General features: G+C 32.2%; 1 long non-coding RNA gene across 1 annotated transcript; it reads right to left on the minus strand.

Moving 5' to 3' along the window:
- Window positions 1-13,024: 13,024 nt before the first annotated feature.
- LOC126887638 (uncharacterized) lies at window positions 13,025-14,072 on the minus strand. The gene is made up of 2 exons (XR_007699123.1): window positions 13,668-14,072; window positions 13,025-13,376 (listed from the first exon to the last, which is right to left on the minus strand). It is a non-coding gene; the product is annotated as an uncharacterized LOC126887638 (long non-coding RNA).
- Between the last annotated feature and the right edge of the window lie 398 nt (window positions 14,073-14,470).

The raw sequence follows: 14,470 nt of genomic DNA on the forward strand, positions 1-14,470 counted from the left end.
GTTAATTTTCTTCACAAATTTTTTAGAAATATCCGCAATTAAAAACCTATAACATGCGATTCTATCATTCCTCCTCATACGTTCATGAACCACCTGTGCTGATGACCAAGATCACGATAAACGAGAATTTTCATCATTGTTATCATGAAAGTTATGGTGGTTAACAAGTCCATTATTATGGAAAGCTTTCTCATCGAAAAACAACACATGATCAAAAAAATCTTTATCTGATCCTATTTTATCCATAACACAACATAAATAAGATAAACAAAAATGGGTTCCTCTTTAAAAATTCCTTTGATACAGGTTTGGGTACAACTGTTTTTTATAGAGATGAAATATGTGTATTTGTACTGTTCATCTAATATTGCTCATATTAATTTCACTTTTATCTCACTGGCCAGATGACTTGTGTGTAAGTTTTTTTTATTGAGCCAATAACCCCAAATTCGTTATTAAAATCGTCAGTAAGAGGTTCAGGCTGATTTTTTTTTACATTCTACGTTTCCACTAGCTCTAACCTGTATATAGTAATTTTTTAAAAGTAAGTCTATCTCTCGATTTTGATGTTGTTGACATAAAGTTTAAGGAGCAATTTTTTTAGCATTTTTCCCTTTACTCAGCTTTATAAAAGCATTTTTGTTTATAAACTTATATAATAAAGGGCAATTCAGTCCCTGTAGACATGACTTATAGGCTTTTAAAAATATGAACCAACGCTACACAAATATGTCCAATATCTTTTTCCTGGTGCGTTTTCTAATCATTCAATAAAGATGTTGGTTTAAACATTTAACAAAAGAAAAAAAATGATAGGGATCCTTCTGATTGAACCTTTATTTCTCGAATTTATTTATAATAATCGAAATAATTTTTATTTGATAAAAAATAAAAATGTATACCATTTTTATTCAGTTGCAATGCGAAAGCAAAACAATAATATTTTTCACTTAGAACAGGGAGCGCAGTCCAACACTCTGAATCGACGATTTTCGACTCTAATTGGAGTCATCATCGGAGAGGCGTAGGCCTGCTTCTCTCTGCTCGAAGTGACCAAAGCATGAAAGTTAATCCCGCATTGCAACTGACGTGTATGTAGTAGGTGACTAGCGTCACCTGGCAACTGAAAGGTAAAGTTTTCAATCCTAATAGCAACATTAATGGTATTGAAAAATATTAAGAATATTACTAAAAGATTTTTAAATTGAAAACTTATTGGTCCATTTCCCTGGTAACACCTCCACGGCTTCTAAAATTTGCAAGCCAGATGGATGCTGCAGTGAAGACAAGAGGGAATTCTAAAAAGTTGCAATTCAAAACCCCCGTCTGCAGCTTGGTAAAGTTCCAACGTAAAATGGAACTAGTTACTCTATCGGAGTAATACTAAATTATGGCCTATATTAATAAGGTAGTATTACTTATTAGTAATACTACCGTACCTTTTAATTTTTATTTGCTTTGCAAATGAAACAAACTTGAAATAAAATATACTTGATACATATAAAATATGTAACATTAGTTTTAGAAAGAGAATGAGTAATGAACAAATACCTAAACTGACATGGCTTAAATTCTAATAATTTATAATTTTTGCTAAGCTAAACCTGCATACTAATTTTTAATAAATTAAATTATTTTGTAATGAATGTTGGGATTTCTATGACACTTGGTATATAAATACAAATAATAAAAAAATGTTTGAAGATGCACGGTAGAGAAAAACATAGACATGGATATATTATATTAGAGGAAGTCTAGGGCTGGCAGCAGTTAATGTTAAAATAATTGAGCATAGGTTATATTAATGGTATATTCAGCATTAAGATGTTAATCATGTAATAACATGAATTTGATGCTTTGTAAGTTTTTGGAAGCAGTCCAAGAGGAACACTGAAGAAAATCTGGTGGCAGATATCAGTAATGGTCTGGTCAGGAATGCCGGTAATGGGGATTGATAGGGTTATGACTCAAGACTCAAGACAGGATAGAAATGGATAAGTGTACTTAGAATGGATGGTAAATTCTCCTTGTTGATGTAATTGTCCGTGACGGATACTATTGATGTGATTATCATCGCCATCTTTATTTTATCTACAGCAGTGGGAAAACGCGGCTTTTCTGCCTAGTTCTGAGGTTACAGAACTAGGCTCTGAGGTTATTTAATCAGGATGTTTTTTATCTCCCTTAACCTAGCTTAGAAAAAACTTTTCCTTGCATAATGACTTGTAGGGGGAATATCTGGATTCATTTCGCATGTGTACGAAGTACTGGAACTTTCGACATTTGATGGTGGTGAGCACCTGTCGGTTCTTCTTCTTTCTTCTGACCACCTCGTCATTTGTGATAAGATCAGCCACGGAATCCGAAGTAGTCTCTGATATAGCCACGTCTCAAATGCTTTAAATCTTCTGCGCATATCCTTGTTAAAGTTCCAAGATTCTACACCATAAAAAGGACAGACAAGGCGTAGGATCGCAGCATTCTTACTTTTATACCGAGAGGAAGTTTGTGGATTTTAAAAAAGGCCCCATCTACAGTTGAAACAGTGGCGATTCGTCAGAGGAGGCAGGGCAGGCTCAGCCTCCCCATAAATTTTTTACACAGTCTACATTGTTTTGTTTATCATGAATCGCGAAAACAACAAGTACAACTCTCACTATTATACAACGTATAAATTCCATATTATCACTAATTATCCATACGTACGGAGCATTAGCATTAGAACGCTGATCGCGTCTCAGTTTTATTACATATTATTGTAGGCAGAACCCTGGGTTACCCCGAGATGCATGAACGGAGCACGGAGCCGAGAAGCCCAACAGTCTCCGTTGCTAATGCTCCGTGCAGCGCAGCAGGCGTTTAAGGAGACCCGGTCTCCTAACAGTGGCATCTACGGTGCCATCACACGCTGCCTGGAGATATACCAAGGGAGGCAGAATAGCTTCTCGGCTCCGTTGCGTGGTTGCGTGCGTCTCGGGACAACGAATTTTAGGGTCCTGACTAAAAATAATGAAAAATCTAAAAGTGCGAATTTTGTTATGAAATTTGGTATGTGGGGTTAATAATAATATTTGGAACAACTTGCTCAAATATCTTTTTCCGATATCTCTAACTCAAAGCAAAATATCGGCCATTTATGGTGTTTTTGAATTCGCAGTAGGCCGCGTTTAGAATTAAAAAAATTCAGTTGAGTATCTTAAAAAATTTGAAGCTTCATTATGTATGGACTGCAAAACTTCAAATCTGTATTTATTTTGATATGCGAGGTATCTATTTAGGTACAAATAGATGGAATTGTTAACAAATAAACGACACAAACTTTGGTATTAAACTTTTACAATTAGACTAACTATTTTTTAAATGATATGATATCATGAAATTATGAATTAGGATTATATTATGAAATGTAAATAAAAAATGGTCAAAAAATGGGGCCTTAAATTACATTTTTTGGCGCATTTTTTTGCTAGTGCAAATTTGTCTAGATATTTTACAGTTAGGTATAGCCTCCCCTATTGTAAAAAACACGAGCCGCCGCTGAGTTGAAAGTGAATCTAATTTTTCCAATGCGCGTGCATACCTCCTGGTTTTTTATATATTCTTCATTTTTTAATACGAGGAAGACGAAAAGCCCCAGATGCAAAGGTTACTACTTTTACACAATTAGAATAATTGAAATAAAAATAATAAACAATAATTTAAATCCAAGACTTTTCGTTAAGAAACTGCTTTATGGCTGTATCCCGTATCTCCGGTTTTTAAAATATGTAAGCACAGGAGACGACGAATATAGAAGAAAACAAACAAAGGACACTAAGGCCACGTATTTATCTTCTTTTCGTCTAGGAAAGGGACCGAAAGACAGTTTCAGGTACCCAAATCTGAGTAAAGATGAAAAAGATAAAGGCAGTTTTTTTTCATTTGATTCAGAGTTGGACCACCATCTCCATACATCTATTTCAGCATCTATGCATCCTCAGTGAAGCTTTGCAGTCACAACTCTAAAACAAATCAACAAATCCTTCCTATTTAAGGGAAAACATCGCGATGCAATGAATTCACCGTTTGAGACGCAAAACAGCGACATATCTCTCAAATTATTGTTCATTATTTTTATTTTCATTTTAATTATTATTCTAATTGTGTAAAAGTAGTAACATTTGCATCTGGGGCTTTTCGTCTTTCTCGTATTACGAGAGATGTCGCTGTTTTGAGTCTCAAAAGGTGAATTCATTGCATCGCGATGTTTTCCCTTAAATAGGCAGGATTTGTTGATTTGTTTTAGAGTTGTGACTGCATAGCTCCACCGAGGAAACGTAGATGCTGAAATAGCTATATGGAGATGGTGGTCCAACTCTGAATCAAGTGAAAACAATAACTGCCTTTATCTTCTTCATTTTTTATTATGGTACCCAGGTAGTTGCAGCGTGTCACTCTTTCTACTGACAGATAATTGACGTAGAGTTGACCTTCTGTTAAATTTTTGATACTAATTATAGAGCTTTGTCTTCTTTACTTTTTTTATTAGCCTTTATTCATAAGGACTGGTAGGTCTTCTAGGTTTTGCGAAAATACTATGATGTCATCTGCATATCTGATGTTGTTCAGCCGGTGACCAGATGATGGATGAAGATTCCAAAATATACGAAGGTGTATCAAGTGGCATGCCTTTAGAAGAAACTTTCCTGACATGTGATATTTCACAAGAAAATGTAATAGACATGCATGTAGAAAACTTAATATTTGTAGAGAAGAATGATGAAGAACAATATTAGGTATTTTGTGTAAGATCATACGTGATATTCAATTGGCCAATCTTCGAGTATAGTTATGCAAATATTTGTATTATTTATACTACTACTACTATCGGTTTACACCGTTCTCCGACGCCTTCCGACTCCTAACCGCCATTCTTCTCTGTTTAACCATAGGCCTGGAGGGATTTCTCTTTCCTCCAGCTCTTTTTCCATTACTTCCTCCAGTTTCTACTCGGCCTTCCTCTTTTTCTTCTTCCTTGCGGTGTCCAAGTCAAAATCTGCTTAGAGATCCTGTCATCTGGCATTCTCTGTACATGACTGTACCATACTAGCTGTTTTATTTTTATGTCATCAATTATTATTTTATTATTATTCATGAATTCAGTGTATTATATAAATGTTCACAATTAAAAGTAAAATATTTCATGAATACTTTTTTGATAAAACAAAAACTGTTATTAATGTGTCTGTAACTGAAATGTAATTTTCTAAAAAGAAAAATAGAATATATTTCAATTGTCCTTCACATAACATTTCGAACATTTGTACTTATGGTAGTGGTCTTTTCGGGCCGCTGATCACAGTTTAAAGAAGCAGAAGAAGAAAAAGAAGATTATTAAGCTTCTTGACAAGTGACGTCCGCGCATCACTGTTTTTTTTCTGTGCGTGTACTGATCACAAGTGCTTTCCAAATAGTTTTATAAAAATTATTAGACAGTGTTTAAAATACCACAAAAGTCATCAGAGAATAATTGTGTATCCCGAAAGAGGCGGAAATATGAAAATTTGCAACAGAAACTGGTAGAGTTAAGGTATTTATATGATATTTTTGGGTTTTATCCCAAAAGACCAAGTTATTTATAAGATATTTTTAAATCATTTTATGTTAGATAAATTAAATTATGTGTGAATAGATCGAACTATAAATATTTAATATTTACGAAATGACAATTTTAACCAAATTCAAACTTGGGGTCCTTTTTTGTTGTTGTCAATATATTTTCTCTGTTGTCATAGTTACTATATCTCGCCTTCTTCCCTATTCGAAATACTCAAAATGTCAATAGTATTTGTCAAAACACACAGAGATGTAACAGGCGCTATGTTGCCACACTGCACTGATTTTCCTATTAATGTTTATTTTGTAGCAAAATGTCCGACAGACATGATATTATGCAAAAATTTATATTGTTTGTGTCAATAAGGATACCTTAAGGTAGCCCAAAGTAATACAGACTACATTATTAGGGGTTTAAAAATAAAATTATAGCCCAAAGGTTTAAAATAGAACAAAATAAAGGGTTTACCAATAAAATTAGAGCAGGGGTGCTTTTAAACAGCCCAAAAAATCTTTATGATTATTTGACCTGCCTCTATTTTTCAGAGGTACTCTACAGTAGTCCAGAAGTTTAGAATAGAACAAAATATATTAGTTTAATTGCTTTTGTAAATTTTACTTCGATTTCACGTTACAAGCAAGTTTACTTGCACTAAATTATTTGTTTGGTTTTGTGTTCAAACAATAAAACTAGAGCAGAGGTATTTTTTAGTAGCCTAGACAATCTTTATGATCATTTTATCTGCTTTTATTTCTCAGAGGTATTTTTACAGTAGCCCAGCAGTTTGGAATACAATAGGATTATATTTATTTCACTACTTTTGTAAATTCTACTTCGATTTAAGATTACAAGCAAGTTTAATTACACCAAGCTTTTTGTTTGGTTTGTCTTCAAACAATAAAATTACAGCAGAGGGTACTTTTTAGCAGCCCAGACAATCTTTATGATTATTTTATCTGCTTCTATTTCTCCGAGGTACTTTAATGTAGCCCAGAAGTTTAGAATACAATAAAATGTATTTATTCAACTACTTTGTGCACATTTTGCCTAGATTTCATATTACGAGGGTAGTAAGTTTACTGCTTACATTAAATGTTTGTTTGGTTTGTCCTCAAACAATAAAACTAGAAGAGGGTATTTTTTTTAGTAGCCCAGAAAATCTTTATTTTGAGCTACTCCTATTTCGCAGAGTTACTTACAGTAGCCCAGAAGTTTAGAATAGAATAAAATATATTTAACTACTTTTTGCACATTCTGCATTGATTTTTATCGTCTACCTTAATATTACAAAGTTAGTAAGTGTACTTACAATAATTTTTTGTTTGGTTTTGTCAAAAATATTAAACAAAGATACAAAATCAGCTTTATTAAGTCATCTCGAAGTCATTACGAAGCCACAAAAGACCACTGTTTATCCAAAGACTATACCACAAAGCCAAGCTGCTGTTTCCACTCAGCATCCATCAAGAGTTCTTTCAGAATCTAGCAACTTTAATCAGCAGCGTTTAAACTTCAATCCAACCTTGAGCAGACCAAGAATTGGACAAAGTCAGTACTCAAATCACCCTCTACTAGCATAGAGATGCAAACAATCGAACAGACAGCAGTACCAAAAGCAAATGAGAACAACCAGGATGTCATACTAAATGTCAATAAAAATTAATAGGGTAATATGGCTAACTGTATTAAAATATGGAAAGGGATTACTTCAGATAAGAAATTTTTAAGTTTGGTCTAAGGTTTTAATATTTTATTTAAAACAACGCCCTCTGAAGAGAGAGCACCAAAAGTTCTCATAGACCCAAACTGGTCGTATGACAAAAAAAAAATTACTTGAAAAGTAATTAAAAATTACTATTTCTCCTTCTTCACATACAAAAGGACAATTTATTTTTCGTAGTTTTTTGTGCGTAAAAAGACGGAAATCAGAGATTTTGTTTTGAATTTAAAACAATTGAATTGCTTTATAGAAGCCACATATTTTAAGCTGGAACACTATAATAGGTCAGTCCTCAAGCTCATTTTCAAGGGTTATGGCAAAAATAGATTTAAAAGTTGTCTATTTTGCTATTCCTGTTCATTAAAATTCTAAAAAATATTTAAAATTTAAGTACAGAACTTTTTTATATTAATTAAACTGTTTACCGTTTGGTTTGAATAATATCTCGGCTTTTATATTTACAAAAACTTTAAAACCAGCCCTAAATAATCTAATAACAGGAGGCTTTACTTTTGTCAATTTTTTAGAGGACCATTTACCAATTTCAAAATCATATTTAAAATGTAAAGAAAATATTGTTTAAACATTTTCTATGTTTTTTCTGCTTGGGATTTACTATAAATAAAAAAAAAGGAGAAGTATACTTTCACCCCCACAAAATATAACTTTTCTTGGTTTTACGTTTGATTCGAACCTGATAAATTTTGCACCTGCTGACAAAAAAAAAAAAATCTAATAGTATTCAGAACATCAAAAATAAAAGTACATGTAAAATAAAATCATTTGCAGCCTTAATCGGTCAGTTGTAACAGTTCGTCCATTTATGGAAGTTAAATATGGAAAATTATACTAAAAAAAAAAAACAATATATAAATAAATACAAAAGAAAAGTAGCCTCTTTCTTAAACTAATAGTTATAACACTAAAATGACCATACCTAAATACTTAAAAATGATTACAATTGGTGGTTAAATAACATACCAATTAGTGAGCAAAATATAAAATAATCCAATTATGTACTTGAAATATTTTGCGATGCATATATCTTTTAACACGGCGGGTATGCTGCATTGATAACAAAACTCATGGTTTTTGGTGTCATGAACAACAACTACATATAAATGTACTTCAGTTACTAGCAGCATATAGTGGCTTGAAATCCTTTTTCAACGAATATAGGAATTGTAACATTTTGCTAGGAATAAATAACGCAACAGCTGTGTCTTGCATTAACAAGATGGGTAGTGTACAGTACTCAACATTTGCAGATAAGTTTAATAATTCTGTGAAAATAGGAATTTAAAAATTATTTTTGCATCTGTAACAGTAAAAAAAAATGCTTTTGCCTGACTCGGAATCAAGATCTTTAAAAATAGAAACAGAGTAGGTATTCTTTAAGTGATAATTGTGTTACTATAATTTTTGAGCAGCTTCTTATTCCAGAAATCGATATGTTTGCCACATATCCTAAAAAAAAAAATGTGCAAGGTATGTAATTTTGAACCCTGACCCCGGATCAGAGAAAGCCAATGCCTTAACTCTAGATTGGCATGGATTTAAATTTTATGTTTTTCAGCCTTGGTACACAAGCTTTGACCACCATACCTTACACAACCAAAAAGATAATTATGGACCTGATAAGAATTTAATCTAGAATTTTTTTTGGGGTTTTATATCCAGGACATCCTTTGGGTTTCCATATTCTTGTCAGGCAAGCTTTTTAAGAAAAGGCATTCCTGAGGATTCCATCCCATCTATTACAACAAATCACTAAATCTGTATGATACAGTTTTCAAGAGATGGTGACGGTTTAGTATAAAATAATAACCATTTTGCTTATGAATTATCAAATTTTAATTTTATTAAATCTATCGTAGAACCGGATTATAATTATAGCTCGTATTAACATTTACAGTGCTGCATTGGCGTTGATAGAAGATATGCTAGAATATTATAAAAACATTTTTAAATTTTTTTTACAAATGTATATATAACCTCAAATCTTAATTGCCCAAATATTAATTAACTTGGGACCCTCTACCAGTATTACTTTATTTAGAAACATTATTTCGTCTCACAAGCCTTTCCCTGAAAGATCTTACTTACAAACTTGTAATGTTGATTGCACTCACTTCAGTTCAGAGGTTTCAAACCCTGTACCTAATAAAAATTCAGAATATTTTCATGGATCAAGATAAAATTGACATTTTGATATAACACAGGATAAAGACTTCCCCAAAAATAATAATAATAATAATAAATAAACAAATATCAACCTATTTAAAACAAAAAACACAGTTGAGAGTGTTTAGAGATTTCTAAAACATTCGTCCTCAATCGGAAAACAATTTGTTTATAACTAAAAACAAAACAAAAAGAGACGTATAAAGCAACATCTACCCAGGCGTTGAGTAGATAGATATAACATTTTTTTAAATTAAAAATATAGACACTAATATTTTTAAAGTGTATAGTGTCAGACATGCATCTACCTCAGCGGGAGTTAGAACTGGATTATAGAAGATATTAGAGAGACGGAGAGATGGACAGAAAATTCTCAAGTATTCAATATTTTTTATAATTAACCTCTAGCAAAAGATTACGGACTCTTTGCAAAACCGTATTGTCTGGTGAGTCCATGTAATTGTATGTAATTGTAATTATATTACATGTGTAGGTTACTAATATTAGTAAGAACATTAATTTTCTTATTATGTTTATTTGTACCTGGTTGAAAGTACACATCTCATATAATTAAAATATAAACATGAATCTTAATTAATAATTGCTCTAATATATTAGTTAGGTATACATACGTATATATTTTGTGTAAAGTTTCTAAAAAAAAAAAAATTTCTAAGTACTATTCATTTTTGGATTGCAATGTACTTTTGTTTATTTATCGCACAATATTGTTTAATCTTTCAACAGCCTACCATAAGTACAAATGTTCGAAATGTTATGTGAAGGACAATTAATTGATTGGTTGACTTACCTGTTAAGGAGGGACAATCATAATTGTCCTATCTTACATTTCGAACATTTGTACGCTCCCCCCCATTGATTCTTTTGAACCCACCCATGTCTTGTGCGATAAAAATAAAATAAAAAAAAAAGCAGTGATGCGCGGACGTCACTTGTCAAGAAGCTTAATAATCTTCTTTTTCTTCTTCTGCTTCTTTAAACTGTGATCAGCGGCCCGAAAAGACCACTACCATAAGTACAATAAGTACAAATGTTCGAAATGTAAGATAGGACAATTATCATTGTCCCTCCTTAACAGGTAAGTCAACCAATCAATTAATTAAGTCACTTTAATTTACTCAATAATGGTAAATGATATTTTATTTTACTTTAACAACCTAAAAGGAGATTTTACAATAATATATATTTTTTTCGTTTTTTTTTTTGCTGTGGACTTAATGAACCACTTAAACTAAAACTACTTATACGCGGTAACGTGCTAGATAAGATTTTAAAATTTATTCCCCAACGTTAAAAGCTACTTTTAAGTACCTTTTTAGAAAATTAGATTGTACTTATACTTATTGAAATCCATATCATTTCAAGAGCTCATTTATCAAAACCCACTGAATGTATTGCGGATTACCCAGTTTGGTTTTTACTAAAATATCCCTTCAAAGAGTGTAAAGGGTTGCAAAGAGATAAGTACGGTCCGAAGTTGATTCATATTGTGAGAGGCTTCAACTTTAAATTTGAAATACCCGGTTCAATAATTCCAGTGACGGAATCGTTAAGCAGACTGGTTTAAATTTCTAATAAAATAAGTTGAACACAAATTTAACAATAAAACACTGAAATACTTTTTTCTATGGATGCTATACAATGTGCAACTTCTCTCACTACTTACATACATTCAAAATGAACAATTTCTCAGGCAGTGAGAAAAGTCAGCCATTGCAGAGAGAAATATTTTTTCTCGCGGGTTCACCGCCGGTTTACATACATATAATCGCCATTTCCATGATAACATGCACAATACAAACACAATTATTTTTGTCAAACAAAATGTGTTCAAACTTGTCAAAACTTATCAAAACTTACCTTTTAAGACTGTTCAACTGTGAATTATAATTTTAAATAAATAAAGTATATGAATATTAAGAATATTAAATACCTATGTGTATATATGTATTTTATTTCAATTTAGGCATATAATATATCTAAAAGCACCTAAATTATTTAATTTTGAAGTTTGAACTCTTGACAAAAACGCATCCATAGAAAAAGTACAGTGTACAACACGAGAGAAAATGACACATTTCTCTCTCGCTTGATTTGCGTCACTCGCCTCGTGCCTCGGCTCGTGCCAACAAACTCCTGCGCTCGTGAGAAATATGTCTCTTTTCTCTCTTGTTGTACAATATACTATTGTTTTTAATTTTCTACAAAATTTATTATATGTATAGAGAATAGGAGGTCAAAATATACCCATCTCCTTGCCGGATGAAACATTTTTTATTTAATTTCAGACATACACAAATATTCTAGTATGGGTTGCCTATCAAAATCGTGTCATAGCTATCCTTAAGGGGGGGCCGAAGGGGTTGAAATCAATATCCCAAACATATCTTTTTTTTAAGTATGGTAGAACTATTTCATTTTTAAATTAAATAGGCATATTCTGTAAAATTCATAGATTACTTAAGAAAACTTTAAAGGAAAATACTAAAAAACAAGCCAACGCTGGCAAATTTTTAAAGGACGCCTCAAAATAAGGTATCTGCAAGTAATAACGCCAGGTTGGTAATATCGCCAACTCGTGATTTCTCAGAAAGTATGTTTGCTAAATAATAAATGGCAAAATGTATATGTTCCTCATAGTATTTTAAATCACGTGATCATGTTTCCGATGACCTTAGATTCGCCAGCGGTGTTTATGACAGTTGAGTATCAGTATTCGGTGTAGAAGGAGTACCGTTTATAATTTTACATCTTTTGTGTTTATTAGATTGGAGCGGCGTTATTGATGAGTAATATTATTTGCTTTCAGTGATTTGTACTTTGTTTCCTAAGGAATAAAATGATGCTTTCAGATTTTTAAGATAGTTTTGCTTATCTTCGAAAACCAAATTACAAACAATTTATGTGCATGTCGGTAATATCGCCAAGTCCAATGGATGGTAATAACGCCTTGGCGTTACCATCCCTTCTAGGAGTTTTGGTTGCCTTAGCAACTTTCTACAGATACGTCTAAGGTTGGAAAAATTAAGTCATCGACAATCAACAGTTATTCTGATGATATAGAGTTAAGTGAGATGGAAACATCAGATGAAGAAAAACATGACACTTCATTTTCAGATACGCTAACCACTCCAGATTATGGTACAAAAAGGTTATTGTTCTTAAATACTTACTTATTGTTATTTTTCAGCAAACATATCATTTTGAAGTATAATGTTCAATTGTTAGACCGTATTGCATTCGAAATAATAGGTTGGCGATATTGCCAACAACGGTTGGAAATATCGCCAAAGATGACTTTTTTTAAATTGTCCAGTAAATGTTGTAACGAGTTAGGCGATGGACTACCCCAGCTAATTGAAACAATACTCGAAAATATTATCCCAATCAACTAAGATAGCCATCGTTACACCCTTAGCTTAGCTCAGTCACTCAGGTGTGTGTTCGTCTTGTCCTAACCTCAGATATGAACTATGAAAATTGGAATGGAAGCAAACAAAACATAGTTTTTAACTAATCATGTTTATTGTTCATAAAGATATAATAAATAAAATGACTTAGTAAATTGCATTAACAAATGTATTTAAATTCTTGCCAAAAACTAACAATTCTGGATTATACTTATGGCTTTTGGTAGCTGATGGTATCTTCTTGATGTCGTATGGTACTGCTGCTGGTTCTGCAACGGGCTCTGGGGTTGTAGGTGTTGTATTCCACCAGGCCTACGGATGTTGGTCGTTGCAGTCTTGGTTAGGTGGTTGCAGCCCTGATGACATGGTCCTCGTTGTTGTATCGCCGGCGATTTGAGGGTTGTTGAAACTCCCGGAGGGAGAAAAGTGGTTTCTTTCCAAAAAACTATAAAATAGAGACACATATCAATCATCAAGAAGAAAAACCAACGTGTGCCATCTGCCGTTCTAATCGTCAGAAAGAGTAGCAGATGACAAGAATAAATCAAATGAAATTTAGATGAGAATAGTTAAAATTCTGATTACTAAACGTGCATACATGTAAATTAAAAGATAATTATATTTGAAACTAAAATATCAGAACACATGGTCTGACATTGGAAGTTAGGTTAGATAAAAAACAATTAGAAAAACTGTTAGACGGAGAAATATAATCACAATATAATGTTATCCTTACCCCAAGAGATGATTTGATGAAATAGAAATGATTTATTTTTCGAATTACATGCCTTTTTAAGGATTAATTTTTCCCTTCCAGTGTATGTCAGGGAGTAGGGGGTCAAGTCGATGAAGTGACACTGTCATTGAAAACGACGTTTAAAATTACAACCAAGTACTATGAAGTAGCGGCATGTTCCGTATTGAAAATACAGATATTTGGAGAGTATGAATATACGAGGTATGTTCAGTATGATGATTTAAATGAAAGAGATATATTAAATAGAAGATAATAAAAGAGGGTAATAAAAGAGAGCGCCAACCGATTTTTAAAGGGGAAAATGGGTAAACCAATTAGAAGAAGATAATTATTAATGAAATATTAAAGGAAATAAGGTAAAATAATTATTTTAAAAATAAAATATCAAAGATGTAACGTTTGTAACGTTACAATGTGTAAAAATACCCAAATTATTTTTTTAGTGGATTCTACGTAATTTCAAGTAGTTTATTGAACGGCTGAAGTTGTGATTTTTTTTTAATATGACCCACTATCCAACAAAAAAATTCTAAACCTTAGCTTGGCGATATTACCTTCAGATACCTTATAATGAATTTTGCGGTGAACATCAGAACTCATCATTGAATCATGTTAAACAAAAAATTCAAAAAGATTTTATTAGCTTATCAGTTTCCCGAGGTAAAGCTGTCAAGTTTTTTTAGTCTTATCTAATTTTGACTTTTTGATATCACTGAGAAATCTAAACAAAAACTTTTTTTTGCAAAAAGGGTGAAAATCAACATATTTATTATTGTTAAACA

This window comes from Diabrotica virgifera, chromosome 7, assembly GCF_917563875.1.
Source record: "Diabrotica virgifera virgifera chromosome 7, PGI_DIABVI_V3a".
Taxonomy (NCBI): Eukaryota; Metazoa; Arthropoda; class Insecta; order Coleoptera; family Chrysomelidae; genus Diabrotica; species Diabrotica virgifera.